We start from the raw sequence: 21234 nt of genomic DNA, 5'->3' as shown, positions 1-21234 counted from the left end.
TAATAATGCTCTGTGTGCTGCTAAAGGGCAAGTTCTGAGCCAAAAGTTAATGGTTTCCTGCTTGATGCCCTTTGGACTTTGAGAGACAAGCATCTCAGAATCAGGAGTTTCTCTCATGAATTTACTTTCCCAGCTCTCTCCTGCAAAATGCAACTCAGAAAGGCAAAATATTCAACAGCAGCCTGTGCCTCATTTTCAATAGCTCTGTCAGCTTTGTCTCAGAGAAGCTGAAGCACAGTTTACATCTCTCCCTCCTGAAATCCACCAACTGATGGAAACAATGCAGGACAATATAAAAGTGCCAATGAAGCATCTGTAACTACTTAAAAACAACAGAACAAGCAGAAAGTCATTAGTAAGACTACTGAAACCCACAAATTAAATTATATATTTCTCCCCTGAGGAAAATGGGAGGTTGAGCATCACAAACTATTCCAGAGGAAAAGACCATCTGGGCAGAATTTTGAAAATCACAGCAAGTGCATTAGCATGGATTGGGCATTTGGCCAGAGGGAATTTACAAAAACTGAAGGCCTCAGGGGGCTCAGTGGACAGGGACCTGGAGGCTGAGCTCTGGAACAACACAAACTGAGATTAAACTCTTTGCAGCAACCAGAAAAGACTTGGTTTTGCTTGAATAACACCAAAATGTTTGTGTCCTTGATTAAAATCGAATAAAGCGCTTCAAAAATGAAATATAGTGAAACCTAAAAGAGATACTAACTTTTTATGGGATAAAAGGTGTGACGGTGTTCACAGGGCTTTTCGGATTGGGGAAGAGACGAAGATCTGACTCCATGTTTCAGAAGGCTTGATTTGTTATTTTATGATATGTATTATATTAAAACTATACTAAAAGAATAGAAGAAAAGGATTTCATCAGAAGGCTAGCTAAGAATAGAATAGCAAAGAATGATAACAAAGGCTTGTGGCTCAGGCTCTGTGTCTGAGCCAGCTCACTGTGACTGGCCATTAATTACAAACACCCAACATGGACCAATCACAGATGCACCTGTTGCATTCCACAGCAGCAGATAACCATTGTTTAGATTTTGTTCCTGAGGCTTCTCAGGAGGAAAAATCCTAAGGAAAGGATTTTTCATAAAAGTTGTCTGCGACAAAAAGGTTTAAAGAGTTTTCAGTTCAGTTATCTCATCCAGATTATTTTGGCCTAGAAATTAATAAAATACAGCTATTCACACCATCCAGCACAGGAAACTGCATTTTATACCTTTCCTACATACACAGTGAACAGAAGGTAAATCAAGGCACCTGAATCAGGCCTGAGAAAAAACAACCTTTTCCATGGAATTGCCCACCTGAGGTCAGGCTCTTTGAACATCCTCCTAGATGCCCACCACTAGAAACTCACAAGGAGTGAAAGCTGTTTCCTGCTCTGCTTCAGTCACTGCATGGCTGAAATCCTGGGACTAGCAGACATCTCAGAAGAGGCAGGCAAGGATCCCACCAAGCTGCACATAATCAGAAACTGCACCTTGGATTTCAGGCACAAAAAGCCTTCCTGTAGCTCAGGACTCCTGTTGAAGCTACTACCCCATTCTCACGTGAACACCTGCTACCAGAGAGGGAAGGACAAGGTCAGAATTCCAACATCAACACTTGAGACAAGGTTTTTATTATGGAAACATCTGCACAAATCTGTCAGCCCCAGAACATTTATTGAGACTCCTTAGGGGGTAACTAAGATCAGGATCTGGTCTTTCACTTTCCCCACACACAGTCCACTTAACAGCAGAAACAAATATAAAATCACAGCCTACTTTGAGAACTGATTTTTTAAAATGGATATTTATCATTTTTCTGCAGATTAAATGGCTAGGTTAAATTTAATTCATGTTTCTTAAGGTCCATGAAAGTTCCTGTATGAGAGACAGATACAATTATCTTTACTATGGGAATAAATGTATAATGAAATCCTGGCTTTCCCTTGTTAAAATAATATACTTCACAATAAGCATAGATTTTGGCAAAGCAAAGTTCCCCTGCCACACAGCACATGTTTAATGAAGTTACTCCTCAGCTGTTACTGAACTGAGCCAAAATGAGATAAGCTGAGCTTGTAAGCACTCCTAGTCTATTAAAATGGAAACCTCCACTGAAGAAAAATGCTTTACAGTTCCAATCTACAAACCATGTCAGCTTATTGAAAAGACAATCATTCTATCTTCTCTCAAAGTAATTAGACCAGAAAGTAATCACAGAAGGGAATTAAGTATTTGTGGTCAGATTTCCCATCAGGATCACTCAGACCAGCTGTATTCATACAAGCTCCTATCTTTCCCTTTGCCTTGTCACATCCTGGCCAGCAGCAGCTCTGGCACAGGTACACTGAAACAATGCCAATGGCACTTGAATGCCCTGCAATTAATATGCAAGGTTCTAATTTACATACTTAAAAAATTCTAGGAAGGTAATGAAAAGCCATTTTCTTAACAAAACAAACTATTTTCTCTGGTCTGAACAAATTATCCTATTATTACACAGCCCACATGAACACAGATGGGAAGATTTTAGCGTTCATAAAAAAAGCCCAGGACTTTTTTGCCTGGAAAACCATGTCACTGGAACAGCATGAGCTGCAAAATGGCACTTTAATAGTCAATAAAGACAGAAAAAAAAGACACTGCTTGCTACCTCATAGCTAGCAGGCTTTCAAATTATGGAATTCATCTGTCACACTCCACTTAGCATATCTATATCACTCCACCAAGTAATGCCACCATCAGATCGTTATTTTAATAGTAAACAGGTAAATGAATAGCATAAAGAGTGATAGAATGGGGAGGAAAAAGAGAATTAATTTAAGACTTTTTTCTTTTTCTCTGAGACTGTAAAGATTCCTCTTTGGCTCACTTTAAAAGGGGAGGAATGTAAAAAAGGGACAGAAAGAGACATATTTAACAAGGCAATTTAATACAGAAGAAATCTTCAAGCTTATTTCAGAGGCACATCTCTAGTGGTGCTTCCCAAGGGTAAACAGAACCTACTGTAGCCATTTACATAAAGCAAACTGTGGTCCAAACTTAAGAGTGGCTTGAGACTCACCCCTAAAAATTCAAAGCCTTCATCTTTTCGTCTTGGCTGGTCTGCTAAGCAGCTCTCAAGGTTCTTGAGCAGGCTGGCTGTGCCACTGTGCCCACAGTGCCCCCTGAGTGGGCAGCACACACAGGGCTGCTCCACCACGGGGACTGGCGACCTGGGGAAATGTGGGCTGCCTTCACCCCAGCTCACACTTGCTAGCACTGCTGAAGCTGTCAGGAGATTTTAGTAGCCACATTTTTAGTAGCCACTGAGTTTTGCTCCAACCAGTTGTTTCCCTCAGTTCCTCCAGCTCCAGTGTGAACTTGGGCTCGAGAGGCAGCACAGAACACAACTGCATCCCAGCAGCTCAGGGCTGTAACATTTCAGGTTTTGTTTTTAAGCTGCCTTCAGCTGCTCCTCCGCACAGCAGGGGGACTGGGGGAATAAGGGGAACAAAGAAAGATGAGCTTTTGCACACAGGGCATGTTTTCTAATGCAAAGCCCCAGTACCCCCTGATTACATACAGCCCACCCATAAAATCTGCTCCCTTATAAATTGCTGCTGCTCACATACTGCCACATTTATTAACCACCCCACCAGAAAAGAACCCTGTTCTTCCAGCCTTCCCATTCCTTTTCATAAAATATAGTGTACCAATTGCACAAGAGATTATCTGAATTTTGCAGAGATCTTTTGTTCATTATTTACTGGAAGACAATAGCGTACATTTGGGGAATATAAAAATGTTTTATTCACTATCTTCAGCTGACTCTTATTTTTCCTCTACCCCAGTAATAGCATTAATACATTTGTACACATTCTCAGTGTAGCATGTCACATTCCACCTGCAGATATGTCTTTTTGTCTTTGAAATATCTATGAACTGCATTAAATAATCACTGTAAGCCATCTTCTGTTGATAACTTTATCATTTTACTGCCCTGAATTATTCATACAAAGCCAACACCATATCTCTGTATTATTACAGGAAAGCAATTAAGGTGGAATGCACGGTTTCAGGGAAATGGAAATCCCTCTATTCTGTTGCACAGAGCAGATTGTTTCCACCTTTTACTTAGGTCAGTGCCAGACAACATCAGAAGCCTGCAGAGCTGTTTGGGTGTACCTGTGAGAGAGGGGATATTGTTTAGTTGTGTTACCAGCTGCAGAGAGGAATAAAGACAGGTTTCTTAGCCCCAGTGCCTGGCTCCCACAGAGCACTTGTCATCAGCACACACATAAAGAAGTTGAGTGCAATTTTCCCCCTGGCCACAGCTGGTGAAGCAGCGGCGTGGCAGAGCCTGCCTCAGGTTATACTCACAGCTCCTGCCTGCCGCAAGGCACCTACAGCTCCCAAATGCTGGCACAGGACACAAACCGGTCTGCCACACAACCACACCAGCTAAAAAAAACCCAACCTCATCCCAGCAGCTGGAAGTGGCTGATTTTAAAAATGCAGCAACTGGTTTCAGGTGCCTTAACACCTGTGTATTGCTTTCATGTACCTGTGAAAGCCACTGATCCTTTAATGCCAGCCTGGAAATTAAAGTCTACTCTGTGACTTACTTCGTGGAAGAACCTGAGTCCATCTGAGCACCAATCCTCTCTGTTTGAAACCTGACTTAGTAAAGACATACTTATTTCCTTCACATGACACTCCTTATATGAGATAAGACTATCCAATAATTGTTGGCTTTTTTTTTCCCTTTAACTCCTGGAACACTGAATAAAGCCCTCTCCAATGTAAAATACATATCAAATTCATGGATGTGGTTGATTAAATGAAACCAGCTGGGAAATTTGTATAGACCATCAGTATAGTTTTGTATTTAGACCAGATTTAATGCAAACGTGCCAGAACAGAAAACAGGAACTGTCCCCACACAGTCTCCCACAGCTGTCATTATGTCCTGGAACAGCTAGCCTATGATAAAAATTTATCCTGGATGGTACTGACAGAAAAGGGAAACACACCACAGTGAGACATCTCCCCAAAGCTCTCTCTTCATCATGAAAAGCTTTTGCTATGAGAAAGAATAAATACCATTAGAAATACAAACATATAAATATAAATATAATTATGATATAGAAATAGAAATAATAGAAATAGAAAAAATAGAAATAGAAATAGAAATAGAAATAGAAATAGAAATAGAAATAGAAATAGAAATAGAAATTTGGGGGAATTTACTAGTCCCTGTAATGAGTTATTCTTTTCTAGGAAGCACCAAAGAAGTCAATGTAATATTTTCTTGCTCTACGGAGACTATTTGGGATAATAACTGTGAAAAAAAAAAAAAAGAAGGGAAAAAATTAAGCAAAAATAAGAGCAGGGCTCAAATACTGAGAGAAAAAAAAAAAAGGGAAAAAAGTAAACAAAGGGGAAAAAAAGGAAAGAAAAATAAGGAAAGAAGTCCCTCCCTTTGAATTGGTTAAAAAAATGATAAAGAAATTTCTCCTGCTTTGCTATCCCCCACATAAGCAACTGTGCCTTCTCACAGGGACTGCATAGTCAAGTAAAAATGAAACAACAGCCCCACAGGAATAGCAAAATGGTGATGCTGAGCCTCTGTTCAGCATATCCTTGAGGTCTACAAGACATCTCCAGCCTCTCTGGAAAACCTGCCCACTTGTCACTGCCCAAAGTATTGGGCAGAGAGGAGCATCCCTGTAAGCAACAATTAGGAAAGAAAAATAAACCCTCCTGCCTTTAGGTAGCTCTGTCCTCCTGCTAACATGTCCTTTCTTATCAACTGGAAGCAGCCCTCATGGATGTAGAGCACAGAAAAATCACCTCTAGGTTTGCAAGAAACCACTTTAGGGTTGATGGAAAGGAAAAAACCTCTCTTCAAGTGGCTTTGTCTGTCATTTGCACAATGAGACAATGGTCGAATAGGCACTATTTGCTTATTCACACTCAGCAGCCCAGAGCATAAAACAAACCAGGGAGCTGGCAGGTTAGCTGAACATAACATGCTGTGTAATTTATTATACACAGCTTCCTAATGAGCTGTGAAATAAATTCAGATGTGGCCATTTTAGCAAATTCAGAATAATCTCTGTCTCTCAAATACCTGAGCTACTGATTCACAGTTTGTTCAGAAACGGAAATGTCACTTCTCTAGCCTGGTTTGAATGTAAGGGGAGCAGCAACAATTCTGTATTTCTTCTTTACATCACAGAGGTACCTGAATGCTCCAGGCAAACTCAAGTTTTTCTCCTACCTGAGACTGCACAGTCTCTTTGCACTGCTCTCACTGCAGGGTGGACATTTTCTAAGAATTTTGAGACAGATCAGAAGACATCTTAATCTGAGAATTTGGGCAAGGACTATCCTGGCTACTCTTCCACATAGTTAACTTTTGTCCATTTAGCCATAAAACCAGCTCTCTATTCAGCATACCTTGGTATGAGATTTTGGGTTAGAGTTGTTTGCTGGTTTGGGTTATGGGTTTTTCTTTTCCAAAAGAGAGAGGAACAGATACACATAAAAGGTGGAAAAAAATATTGTGGTTTTGTACGACCCTGAAACATACATGATGGCATGCTAAAGGTAAGATGCACATGGTTGAGCCCAAGGCTGCAAGCAACTATAAATTTACCACACTATAAATTTACCACACTATAAATTTCTCAACCTTCAAGACACTTGCATTCTGTCACACCCAGTTTTAAGTCTCAGGCAAAGGTGATTTTCAGACCATTATATTTCATTAGCAAGAAGCTTTCTGGATACTCATTTACAATTTTCCCTTTCTTAATTAAGTCCAAGTACTTCTAGTTACACCTTTGTGTGCTTCATTAAATCATTTAATTTCCTCCTTGGTATTTAATAGCCTTCAGTTATTTGCAGACCGCTGGGCCCCGTTCTCACCCTTTAGGTTGGCTAGTGGCCAAAACTAAACTAGCCAGCTCAGATCCTCAGCTGGCATAAATCACATCAGAACTTTTAATCTTTCTCACACTGTACAAGTTGTCATTCCAAGTCAACGATCTGCTCATCAGTTTTTTCTCTTTCAGCTCTGACCTCTCCCTGCTGATGACACAATGCCCAGACTCAGCACAACCTTCAAGAAATGAGTGCACCAGGGTTCTTGTGTAAAGGCAACCCAGATTGCCACTGGCTTTTTCCAAGCAGGTTGCAAGCCAATGTCTAATTCTGGACTGCTATCCAGGCAGTAGACTCTGTCTCCTTCAGTATTTTCTTTCCATGCTGCATAGGTGTGGATGGTTCTAATAAAAATCATTGGGAAAAATACCATTTAATGAAACTCATCTCGCTTCCATGTATAATTTTGTGGGTTTTCCCGACTTCAATGCTTTTGTCTGTCTTTTTGAATCACAGACTCTCAGGTCTGTTTATCTCATTCAGTAAAACATAAGCCCCAAACAAATCTCCTTGGAGTGTGCACCATTTAAGCATTTGGGATTGGCCACCTCTGAAATGCAATGGCATAATCAGGGGAGATGTAGGGGACACCTGTGATGTTTACAGATGTCTACAGTGCAGAAGTGAAGGAACAAAGCTGAAGTCCTCCAATCTGAATTCTTATCTAGTAGTGCTAGAGCTGCTGTGCAAACAGAAAACGAGTCCTTGGCTATGGTGCTTGGAGCACATGTAATTCAAAGAATTGCAGGCCTGCCTGGAAGTAATTTTACTGCTTGCTACTGAAGGAACTATGACCGCTGCATAGTGCTGTCATGAGGTGCAGAACTGATCTCTCTAATTTGATGTATTGTCCTCAGTAATTTCCCAGTGACTTCAGTTGAATAGCTGACAGAAGGAAATAGCTCCAGGCTTCTGTGTCTCAGAGGACTCAGCTTCCCTCACAGCCCAAGGCAGATGTTGATGTTTCTGCTGCTCCAGGGACTGTGCTTCTGAGTTCTGCTTCTGAGCACAAATGCAGTGCCAGAGTCCAGAGTGCTCAGAGGTCACTCTGTGCCAGGCAGCTCCTCGGAAAGCTCCGACAAACAGGCTGCGGATGTGCAGCGTGGCAAATGGGCCTGCTACCAGCAGCAATGGCTCCTCACAGCAAAGCAGGCAGGCTCACAGTGCTGATAAAAGACATGAAAAGCATTTGACACCCAGCTTTTCGGTTGCCTAAGTAGAGTGATTATTTTCCTCCAGAAAGAAAATAATCACAGCCGGGGTTATTGCAAAATAGTGTGAGCTAAACACAAATGCCAGGAAATGGTTTTCGACAGAGCTGACACAGCTGAGCTAGTGTTTAGCAAACAGGTCAGTAGCTGGGGCTATCCCAGAGGGCCCCAAATGTCAACATGGCCAAGTAATTTCTGTGTGAGATGAAGGGAATTACATCCTGCCCATTCTCTCAGAATAGCAACAGAAGGGACAGTGGCGTGACTGCCAGCTTCTGGAAAGATGACTGTAGCTGCTTCTCACCCTTCCACCCTAAAATGGAACACTTTTTGCATCCCATCAGGCATAAACATCTATCCCACAGAGCACCAACAGGATGGTGAGCTGAGAATTACCTGAGTGCAGGTTAACAAAATAAAAACTGTCCTTTAAGACACACTGGAAGTAACACTAGCAAAAAACCAGCCCTACATGCTCACCAAAGAGCAGTCAGGGAATCAGATATTTGGATTTGCTAATTAGACAATTCCTTGCTATGTCTTACTAAATAACCAAAATTAATCACGACTGCTTTAGAAAATCCTGTTCTTTGCCTTCAGATACATCAGGCTGAACACTCTCAACTTCTCAAAGCAGACCGATTAACACGTTAGAAACTGCAGACTATGAGAAAGCTGCTTCCAACACATTGATTCTCCAGACCAGAACTGACCACATTATTTAAAGCTGCTCTGGGGCTGCTCTAAGCTGCACCACACACACAGGATTTTAACATAGACAGTACCAGAGCAGGAAACCAGCAGGTCCCAGCCAGATAATGCTCTCTACCTTCCTTCCATATGGGCTGCATATTTGTTCTTTCATTATTAGATGCTAGTAATATTGTAATGAGTGCTAGTATTTGTCTCATCAGTGATCTCACAGGTCAATTCTGCTCTCAGCCACTAAATGTTTGGCCCCGATCTGTGCCAAATGTGGGTACAGCCACAGTGATCCAGAAATTAACGCTGTTATTAACTCTTGACAGGAAGATCTCCCATTCCCACATAAACACCATTTTTCACCAGCTGTGAAACATCCTAGAGTTTTGGGATGTCTTTCTAACCCAAGGAAAATCCACACAGAGCTGTAATTTTAATTCAGAGTGGCATGAATAAGCTGTATGTAGCAGGCTCCAGCCAAATTTCATGAAAGATTATTGATATCAGACAATAAGAGAGAAGTCAATACAGGAAAAAGTGAAAATCTGTGTAGTTTACCCAGCAAGTTATGGGAAGAGAAAGTGGCAAGTAAGGCTGAAAAGACAAAACTAGACCAGAGTCAAGAGGCAAGCTCTCATCAGAAGTTCTGACAAGCCAGTGCACTGCAAATTATCCTAGACTTTAACAGCTACTGTTTGAAACTAGAAAAATTTTAAACTAATGAAATACAGTAAAAATAAACTATATTTTCTCTTAGAGAGGTATTTCTTCTTGGGAGGGTATTTTTCCTTTGTTTTCCATCACTTAAACTGTTTTAATTCTGCTGCTGACAAACCCAAGTCCCATTATGGCACAGACTACTTTTCTCCAAAGTTATCCTGTTCTGTAAATCAGATCTGCAGAGATATGAAGCACAAACCTTTTAAGTTTTGAGATTTTCAAGACTTCCTGGAAAAATTCACCTCTTGAATTAACTTCTTGGTTATGCAAAACCACTTTGATCCCAAATACTAGTGCTGACTTCTTCCCAATGTACCTAAGTGTTAGGGTAGTGCCTAGATGTTTGCCTTCAATTTTAGAGCAGTTTTACCTCAAGACCCTATCTAATTTGGATGCAGCCACTCCAAAAAGAAGAAATGTGAGAGGGCATTCTCAAATGTCTCCTGCAATGCCTGCTTTAATTAAGCTGTGTTGAATCAACTGCACTTTGAGCTTCCTCTGCCTTTGTTTGCTGGCTATGAATCATCTTCATCATTTCTGATTTCATTCTTTTGCTGATGGAAAAGTTAGCAGGAAAGGATTCCTCAGGATCGATTAACTAAGCTCTCACCCCATTGTCCTTGGTAAGTTTAAAGAGAACTGGAGGTTATAGTCATCTTTATCACTGCGCGATGCAGATTTCCATCTTTCACTTTACCATGACTTTGCACCTATAGGAGCACTTAGCTGTGCTAAAGCAACCATCCCCTCTCTCTCCAGGACAGTTCTGGATATATCTGGCCCCCACTATGCTGTGGAGCCTCCTTTGGTGAGCATGGCTTTGTAGAAGTGCTTATTGTGGTGTGGAGTACCTGCCCTTAATTATATGGGGGCTGAAATCAGCAATTCCCCCTGTGGGACTTTGGGCTCTTCTTCAGGTTGGATTCCAGGGACAGAAAAATAATCCTGTAGCCATAATGGCTCTTATTTTTTGTCAGTAGCAGAATTAAAACAGTTCAAGTGATGGAAAACAAAGGAGAGATCCTACCTAGGAAGGAAGATTTCTCCTACAGAAAATATATTTCACTGTTTTCCTTTGTTGAGCTTGCCTTAGTGATACTAAAGAGATGGCCTGATGGATCTGATGGAGCATTGATTCCATCTCCTGGCTGCCAGCTGGAAGTCTGATTTGGGATAAGATTTTTTTGCCACAGTAAATCTTTGTAAGTCTCCTTCTTCTAAGCAGTAAAGCAGAACAGAAAGGAATTACAAAGAATAAACACACCAACTGTGGATTTTTTTTCCAGAGTTTAAAGGTGAAGTTGTACAAATATCAGAAACTAATTAAGCTGACTGTGTGATATTTAGTTATCTTAGATCCTGGGAGAAAAAAAATTGATTTCTGTTGCACTGAATTAAATTACATTTTCACACTGATTGACACAAGCTGACTTTGCTTCTACTTGTCTTACAAAATTACCCATTATCTGACTTTATTTCCTGAAACTGGGCTGCTGACCTTCTGCAGTGATGCTATTTTAGCACTGTATTGATGAACAAACACTTTGTCTATAGGTAACATTGGTGTGAAAGGCCTTATATACATCTTACCTCACTTGTTCAGCTAAATGCAGGTTGGAAAAGGACATTATTTTTCCTAAGTGAAGCAGTATTTTTAACCTGTGCAAGTACGCTGTGCTGCTACCATCTTCCATGTGCAGAACCTGCTGTGTGAGAGTGTGAATGCAAGTAACAAAAGCTTTTTTCCTTCCTGAACTACAATCACCTTCTAAAACAAAGTCAGTGCCTGGACACCAAGCACTGTCACATATTTGAGCTGTATCTGTCCCAGCTGTTACCAAACACCCATCTTCAGGAAGATGAGCCTCAATCCCCTAGCTAGTCTCACACCTGGTGCCAGAAGGATGCTGAGCTGCATGCTGGCCCTTGATCAGCAGTGGGGCACGTGTGCATTGTCTGGAGGGGACAGTACCTGCTTTTGCCCACTGCCTGCCCTGCTCCTTCCATGGCATCTTCCACTGTAGGCTGGTTCAGGCATGAGTTAAACTGCTGTACAAATATAAGTACAAAATGCTTCAAATTATGACTGCTCATCTGACAGAACCTCCAAATTCAAGGATGGGGCATCCACTGCTTGGCAGCGGTGCCACAGTGCAAGTATTTAATCTCTCATTGACAGGACAGCTGGTGCTCTCATCCTCTGAATGCTGGACTGCACCAGCAGTCCACATCCCTCCTACACCACAAAGGGAGAGGATGCTTGTACCTCTGGATTAACAGGGAAAGGCAAGGAGGATGTGGTACACTGCTCTTAAGTGAACCAAGAAGATGGTCCCAAATAAGTGGGAAAAGCTCAAAAACATTTCTGGATGATACTAAACCTGCTTTCTTACTGTGAGATAATTTATTATTTGCTTGGGGTGGGGAGGGGGAAATAGGAATGTTAATCTGAAAATGTTGTGTTGCTATTTTGATGCACTTGGTAATGGATGATCTTCCTTTGATCTTGTAAAACAATTTTGAGAATCCCCTTGATTCCTATGGAAAGCAGGCAGACCTGGAACTGTCCAAGGACTCCAGTTCAAACCATTTTTTGAATGCCTGACTCTTCCACTCATTCATGCTTCTCATGGATTCCTGATGATATCTGTAATGGAAATTGCATGTGACATGTCTTTCACACTCATGGGCTTATCAAGGTAAAGCTGACAAGTCCTCTTTTCTCAGCCTCTGACTCTACATGACAACCTGTAGTAAGCCCTGGCAACTCCCAGACAGATGACTACTTGTGTTTGGCACAAGAGCAGAGACGCTTTGTTGCAGCGATAAATGCGTGTCACTGACTGCTGGGGTTAAGTGCTGCTCAAAATACACCAAAAGCAGTGGGGAACTGGCACAAGAAACCATCAAAGGGAGACAAGGAGCTTCACAGACCCGAGGACTCTGAAAAACTTGGTCACTTTACTGGGAGAACAGCTCAAATTGAAGTCAGTGGTCAAGCTTTGGATGATAGACAAAGGTGAACTCACAAAGATTTCTTATGACATAGCCATGTGCTCTGCACCTGCTTCCCAAATTTTTAGGTGGTTTTTCTAAGCACTGTGAATAATTTGGACACAGAAATGTGTGCTCAGAATCTCTGAGACAGCAATTCAAGAGTTAAATTATGTAAAAGTTGTCTAAAAACCTCTCTATGTATTTGGGTTAATGTTTCCAAGCACTGCAGAAAGACATTTAAAGGCTCTATCCATTTGTGGGTGTTTCTCTGTCATAAAAACCTGTCCTTCCTGTCCCATCTTTATCTCAAATAAAGTTCATTAAGGCACAGTTCCCCTTCCCTTATGAAGGCTGAAATAGATGCTCTCTTATATGTTATTTGAAGAAAATCTGGATTCACTGAGTATTATGACAAAGACTTCTTACTCATTTGCTTCATTCTTTCATTTTGGGTAGTTTACATCAAATGAGTATTTCCTTTGTTAGCAAAAATTATTCCAGTACTGCCTCACACAGGAATGTAGAGAGACAAAAAGTTCTAATTTGTAAGACTAAAGTTTGTAATACCCACTAGCAAATGTGAGAGGTTTGCAGATGGTGTTGATAAAAAGCAAAAGTGCCAGGATAAGCAGAAAGGATAGAAATAAATGAGGTAGAAAGGACATTCTAACAATACCAAAATAGCCTTCAAAGATCAAGAGGTTGTAGCTGAGACAAATGAATAATGGTGGAAGCACAAGCTGCTGATGCAAAACCAGAAGAGAAATGATGGCTACAGAGGTGGCACTGGCCTTCCCCTAAATTCACCAGCTTACATGGCCTCTGTTAGAGCAGATTTAGCCTGCAATCTGTTGTTTTTATTCCCATGCCAACATTAGCTGTAGGGCAGAGGTGGACAGTGACTTTTCAGAGGGGGCACAGGGACAGAGGTCACAGAGCAAAGCCAGCAGTGTTTCTCCTGCCCTACACTACCCTGCAGCCCACCAGGTGCCTGCTCTCATTCTGCTCAGCCCGTTCCAGAAGTAGTACTCAAGGACTAAATTTCCACTTAATTTAATTGAGAAAGGCTGTAGGGCTTTAGTGCTATCATTGTTTAGCAGTTATTTTTCCTGAAGCTGCAATTATCACTGCCAATGCAATTCAGTGGGTAATGGAGGAAGTCAGGACAGTGTACGCTTCACAACCTCCCAGGTGCTGCCTTCCCATGACACTTATTGATGAGGCTCCCACTCTGCTCTCTGGTTTTCCAGGAAAAATAAAAAGCATGAATTCTCCCTGGTTTAAACATGCAGCTCATCTTTTACCGTGCATTTGAAGGAATAGGGAAGGAGCGCTGGGGGAGGAGGGGAAGAAAGTCACTAAGTTAAACAAGGATAATTAGGGAACAAAGGCAAGAAGTCTGCCCTTGCTAATTTAGCCCTTGAAGAGCTGATGAAGCATCAAAGTAAGAGACAGTTAAAGTCATGGCCAGGAAAGACTTTTAGCTACTGCCTTGTGTACCACATAAAATTTTTGTAAGAAATGGTGCTGGGATTTAGGCTTTGGTAAATACAAGAGTCACTTGGCACTCATTAATTTGTACTGGCGTGCTTCCAGTTTCCCCCTTGAGGTTCCCCTTCAGAACCTGTATCCCAGCCCTTGAACAGAAGGTGCTCCTATGACAGTCAGCCACTCTATACATTTCACCCCAGCCCCTGAAATTTTTTAACTTCAGGCCATAGTCATTTACATTTTCCCATTAAGATTCTGCCCATAAACAGCTGATAAATATTTCAATGTTTTCTTCATGAAGTCATAAAATCCAACAGACCAGCAAGTTGTTTCTACCTGTGGTCTGTAGCCATCTGCAGCATTCACTGATGTATGTATAATCATGCAGAGAGAAGTGGCATATGTGACAACATTTAATATGCAGTACTAAACTCAAATAGACCACTGGAGAATGTTACTTTAATATGAAGTCGAATCATAGTTTTATTACCCAAAGGACATAAACTAATTACCACCTACATTTTAGCCAAACAGAAGGTATAATTGTTCAGTTTCAATAGCAATTTATTATTTATTTTGAACTGAAAGGACAAAAGAAAACCCTGAACAACCCATGAGCACATGCAATGAGCAAACGTGCTACAAACCTTCTAGAAGGAAGAATAAAATATTGGGCAAGGAAAATTTGTCCCCCTTGTAAGAAAAGGCTCAGCAGGACAAAGGCAAGTTTCTCACCAAACTTACTGAAATAATGAAAAAGTAATGAATTATCCAGGCAAACTTCTGGGATTAAAATTGCAAAATACAGGGCTTTCTTGATGTAATTATTTTGTATGCCCTGCTTATTCCTACTCAATACTACAGTGTTAGATTTCTTTAATCAATTAAACAGGTACATTCATGATGCAGAACAAATTAAGTGGAACAACTTTGGACAGGATTTGCATGTGGATTTCTCTTGGCTTCAGCCTGCAGTGTGCTATGCAAGTGTGCCATCAAGTGGTACAGAGAGAAAGAGCTCGGCAAAGAACTGATCCTCCACCTCAAAGACAGGAGACTGAATATCCCCTGAAATGCCATCTTTTAATCAGAAAATATTCACATGCCACCGTAAAACGAGATGGGAAAAAGCTGTATGGCTGGGGCTGCTGGACACATGGCTACAGGGGCAAATGTGAATTCAAAAGCCTCTGAGGCTCCTGTAACAGGTTTGTATAAAAGCCTGACATTTTTTAAGTCTGCCAAGGGCCCTAATAACAGCCCAGTGAGGTGTATGTCCCTCAGACAACAAAGCAGCCCTCGAATGACCCCTCTGAAGGACTGCTGAGCAGCATGGCTTGGTCAGAGGGATGGTGCTGATTTCAGTGCAGCTCAGTTGAGCCCAGAGGGGAAAGTGTCCCTGCCATCTGGGACCTGCTGGTAGTGCCTGCCTGGGGAAGGACCTCTGCATTGATGTGTGACACCAGGAGATTCTCCATCCTCGTCCTTGCACTGCTTTCAGCCATGCTGGAGCTCATGAGTTTGGTCTGGTTGGGGTCAAGGATTAGGGATTCATTTAGGTACATAAATAAACATTTTTGGTGATTTCTGAGCATTCCACAACCCTTCCATCACCAAACCACCTTAGCATCTCAAACCTGAATGCCATGCAACTATGAAAAAAATGTTTTATTACTTTGTTTTGGGGAGCTTGTTTTACATCCAGGTAATTTGAGCACATACAAGAAAACAGTGTATTTCAAGAGCTGCTAAGGCACCTGTAACTCAGTACAATCGCTAGAAATTAACTGTCCCTAAATATCTTTAAAAATATGATATTAGGAGATTAATCTCTGAGCATGCAAGCACATTGTACAAACCTGCTTTTTTCTTGGTGGGTGGTGTGGCTTTCTAAGTATGGTGGGTGGTAAGACCAAGGGCACCTTAAAGCAGATCTTTTATTTTTCAGAGTAGCCTGGCTTTGCTTTGACCTCATATATATCTCTCACTTATGAATGACCATTACACTTTCCATCCTGGTGGAACTGAGCATCAAATATTACCCTTTTTTTTCCCCCAATATCATCTGATGCCAATCACATCTCAACACTGCCTGCTTCCTTAAGTGAAAAAATCTGTGTTACAGTGTGACTCTGTAAGACAGTGTGTGGTTAGTGTTGAAGCAGACATCTGAAATAACACAATAGGAAAATGCCAAGGAACAAGAACAATATGAGCAATAACTGAAAGATTGGTTGGGGAGCATCAGTAACTTGTGATTAGCAACACAGAGATGTTTGAATTGGGAAGACAATTGGTAATTTCCTAAAAGCAAACAAAACAAACCTTTATAAATCAGCTTATTCTCGCTGTGAAAAGTGCTAGGACACATCCAGATTTCCTCTTTTTCACTGATTGTGAGGACTTACACTTAGTACAATTATCCATGGCCAGTTGAGCTGGGATATCTGTATCTGTATTTCTGTTCTCACCCACAGCTCACCTTCCCTGGCAAAACAAGTCAGGGGAGCATAAAGGAAGCCCTCATTTACCCATTGAGGACTATCTGTCACACTGGCACGGTGAAATAGCCAGGTGGTCTATTCTCTTTGTTATCAATAAAAATGTTGCACACTGGCAGACTTCCTATGCTACCCAGGAAGTGTGAGTGACAAGGAAAAGTTCCTCAGATGACAAGGACAAAGAATGAAAGGGGATTTATTAGGAGATCTATACCAAATTACCTGGGAAAGCAAGGAAAGGAGCACCCTGCTCACTAAAAACATATACACATCTGAAAATGCTCATGATTAAAACTGCAGCTATTCTCTCCTCACCTCAAGTGCTGTTGGAAAAGTAAATCTGCTGATGCATGGAGGCACGAGTAAGACATGGGAGACTTGGAAAGCAGCACATGAAAAGCAGAGGCTGTGCTTTAAATTGATTAAGGAAAGTGAACATCAGAATTTCCCAAACTCTTCCAAGGTGCTCCTTCTTGTCTTCTCTGCTTGAGTGACTGCAATGTTCATTCATGGAAAGAGCAATTCACCCTCTGCTCTTCAGCTCTTCTGTTAAGGCACTGGCTTTATTCTCTCCTCTTTAAAAAAGCAAACTTTAAATGAGCTTTTCTTTTCCCCACAGTGTGGCTAACATGCTGCTCTGTCCTGTACAGCCAGACTGGCCCAGGCTCCTGCTTTTGGTAGAATTTGGTCTGAAGTTTGCTGCTGACAGATCTGTGTCAAATAAGGGCCATCACAGCTGAGGGCAGTGCCAGAGGCACCATCACATAGGTACTCATGATCTAGCTGTATTTGCTATAAGCCCCATGTTTAGCCTGCAAAAATGAATGAAAATGCTCCAATTTATAGAAAGCAATAATGTATTATTAAACAGAGTAGCTTTCAAGCATCTCTGTTTATGTGTGCAAACCTCCCTGAGGGAAAGCAGGCGGAGTTCAGTGAGACTAATGGTCTCTGTGGAATAGACAGAGCTTCTGTGCAAAGGTTCAGAGGATCAGAGCTAATGGTCTTAGAAATCTCAATGGCAGGGAAGTATCTCACAGCAGTGGGATGCAAGCTGCCCACTCCTCTTCACTGTTTTAAAAATTATGAAGTTGAATTAGATGGCATATTAATTGAATTTACCTTTTCCTTTCATCTGCTCTTCATGTCTTCTTGCTGCAACTTGTAAGACTTTCAACTCTTCAAATCGATTTTCCCATAATTAATTGGACAATTAACTGTAACTTAGTAATTATTTATCAAGTATGCTCATTATGCAAATACCTACAGATCTAAAATATATCAACACTCAATGAATTTAATAAGAAGGCATCATTGTGGATATTATGGAATTGTTCTTCACTTGCCCCAAATATTTGCAAATCAAATCAAATGTTAGAATTATATTCGGTTTTGCAGTCACCACAGATTTTTGAAATGTGTTGTAGAATGCATTCAGTGTCATCACAGAGCAGTATGCAATAGCTTAATTAATGTTGAGAGGTCTGTAGAACATCCCTTTCATGTATCCCATGTCTGACCCATGAGCCATAACTGGACTGTGAGCATTCCTGGAGCACCTGAGGGCCAGGTGTGCTCTGTGCTCCTTGGATTCTGCCATTTGATCAGATGATACCTGGGCTGATGTGCAGCACCCTGTCATCTTGGATTAAATTAATGGCAAAAGCTAATCACTGAAAGAGCAAGTACAAAAGGAGGAGCAATTTCACTGGTAATCACCTTGGCCTGGGTGGTTCTTGTTTCCATGCTTCATTCTTTTTGTCTTCCCTCTTCATTCATTTATCCACTGATCCAGAGTACATTAATGTTTCATATAGAGAGCCAAGGAACCATAAATGTCAGTTCTTGGTCTTATTTCAGCATCATCCACTCCTATACCCATAATGAGTGACTTCTTTTGAATTACAGTCAATTCTGCCCCTCTCTTTTTTCTTTTTTTTTTTTTCCTGCTGCTGCTGCTCCTTTCATCTCTATCATGAGCCACTCAAAGAAAGGTAAAAACACTGAAATGGAAAAATTATGGCCATTTCTGTGATGGGCTATTTTTATTTTTATGGCTGCTTGAGAGGCAAAGCATTGGAAATATTTGGCCAGCAGTTACTTGTGAGTATTATTAAAATATGAATTTTCCCAACAAGCTGGAAAGTTTAGAAGGCCATTTTATGATTGGAAAATTAAGTTGCATCAAGATTTAGCAGAAGAAAGCTGCAGAAACCCAAGAGCAAATGTAAAGAAAGGTATATATCACTTCAGAAATCAGAATTAGAAAGAAATATTCAGGAGTAGTTATGGGTGGGAATCCCAAGCGTTTTTACTCATATATTGACCACATAAAGTTTCAATGAAAAACCCGTGATATGATCAGTCAGATTAGGTTGTTTTCAAATATTTCAGCTTTCACAGCATGCTCAGTGAATGACTATTTGTTTTCCCTTTTTGAAACTTTCCCAGTAGAATATTTTTGAAGGATATTTTTCAAAGTCTGATTTACCTTTGTCTCTATATTCCCTGGTAATCTGACTGCCTGAAGAACCAGTTAATCATTTCTGTGTTCCTGGTATTCACTATTCCATTTGCAAAAAGATGTAGAAAAAGCCCCAAAGAATTCAGTATTGTGTCAGTATAAATTATTCGGAATTATTCTGCAGGTCCTTCTTTTTCTACCGTGGCAAATCTCCAGGCAGAAAAAGAGATCCAACCAAGATAGTTCTGGCTTATTTCTAGCATTCTAGGAATAGGAAGTGTCTGGATGCTTAAGGAAGATGTATCCCACCTGATCCACAACTCAGGGATGTAAAGATGTAACATTTAGTGGTAAGTTACACAATCACAAATCCACAGATTCCTTGGGCCGCGTTGCTCAGTAATTATGCAGTGCTTAGATGCTTTCAAGTGGAACTGGGTTTAGGTAAAAGCAGAAGTAAAGCGAGGCCCAAATGAATTGTGTGTTGTAAAACTTCCCTATGCATCATATTCTGGAAAGTAAATAAAAATCAGTGGCAGTATCAGCAGGAATGCTATTAGGTTTACTCACTGTGTAAACACAGAGAAAGAATTAATAATCTAATCTATCATTTGAGGTTTTATGTGCACCCAAGTAAATAAGCCCCAGTCAAAGCAATAACCCTTCTATCACAAATATGAATAAAACACAGTCACCACTGTTGTCAACAGAAAATGTATTTCCTTCAGGCAGCCTCTGGCATCTCTCTTAGAAGTCATTTTAATTGAAGTTAGAAGATTAAAAACAATAAAAGAGAGGTTTTCCTTCCTTTTAAACCTATATCCATTTCCATCTAGGTTTTCATCTTTTTACCTGCACGACAAATGTTTTTGAGGTTTGATGTTAATGTGATGCAATTTCAGGAGAACTCAAAACAACATAAACTTTTTTGACAGATTGTTGAATATCAGAAGCATATGTATTATTCCTTATGCTTTTTCAAAAGCTGACCTGCTGGCAGAAAATGGAACAATATCACTTTCCTAACACTTAGATTTTGTCATGTACGTTAGTCCTAACCCAAGATTGGAAATAGATTGGTGCAAGCACCCATTTACCAATGTATGTTCATAATGTAGTTCAAGATAAACATGTTAACACTAAAAAGAACATAATTTTCAAAAATTACAGTCACAGGCAGCAAAATGTTCTTTTCTTAACTCATTGAACCTAATGCATACTTTCCCTTTAAAGTAGTGTTCTAAAGATTTATACATGTGGTTATTTTCATCCTGTTGTGTTGGTTGACCTTGAATTTCAGTGAGGCTGCCCAAAATGTGATGAAGGGCTTACTTGGGTTTTGTTAGTTTGTTGTTTTGCTACAATTTCTCTTTGCTTGGCATAAATGACAGCTTTAACCTCAATTTAGGCATGTTTAATGATCATCAGTTTGACAGCGAAATGATCTGTACACAGAGATAACTTTGAGTACAACAGTTCTGCACTCACTCTCAGTGGTGTTCGTTTCCACTTGAGCCAGTTCCTTTAATTTGTAGTGTGTTGCTCCCTTGACCACCATCAGCTTCACCTCTCTCAAGCTCCATTAGCCAGACAAGTGCAGTGCACTTTGCAGTGCTTCCATAGAGCCCCCTCAATCAAAACTTGACTGAAAGGCTGCCTTTTCAGAATCAAGTATCATAACCTCAGCCTCAGTCTCTGAATGGTTCAAACAGGAACCATGTTTTGGCCTGCATTGCTGGGAAACATCAGCAATTTTATTTCTGGTTGTTTTATTTCTAGGCTTACTGTAGTTTTGGCATCTTTCTTAAGCAGGCCCCTCTACGTGTCTCTCTTTCAGAGGACACTGACAGCCCTCAGCCTCCTCCTGACCCCCTTTGTTTTTAGTTTTCCTTTTTTTGTAGGCTTAGGAATGGGGAGAATTTGCCAGTCCTTGTGGAGTTAGGCTAATAAATGCCATTTGTTAGCATCCCCACTGCTTTATCACTGACTCTGTATGCTTAGCCCAGCTCTCAGGGTTTTCATTTGTCAAGGTCACTACACATGGTAATTTGCTGAAGGTTTTGTCCCACAAGAGCCCCTATTGATTTACTGTAAGATATTAAATGGGTCACTCGCATAATCTTTCATAAACAGCATACAGTTCATTCCCTGCTTTGCCACAGAAGCTTTCCTTACTGTGAAGTTCTGACATCACCATTGGTCATCCTCAGGATGTA

Source organism: Melospiza melodia, chromosome 5 (genome assembly GCF_035770615.1).
Source record: "Melospiza melodia melodia isolate bMelMel2 chromosome 5, bMelMel2.pri, whole genome shotgun sequence".
NCBI lineage: Eukaryota > Metazoa > Chordata > Aves > Passeriformes > Passerellidae > Melospiza > Melospiza melodia.
Note: the sequence above shows the minus strand (reverse complement) of the source record.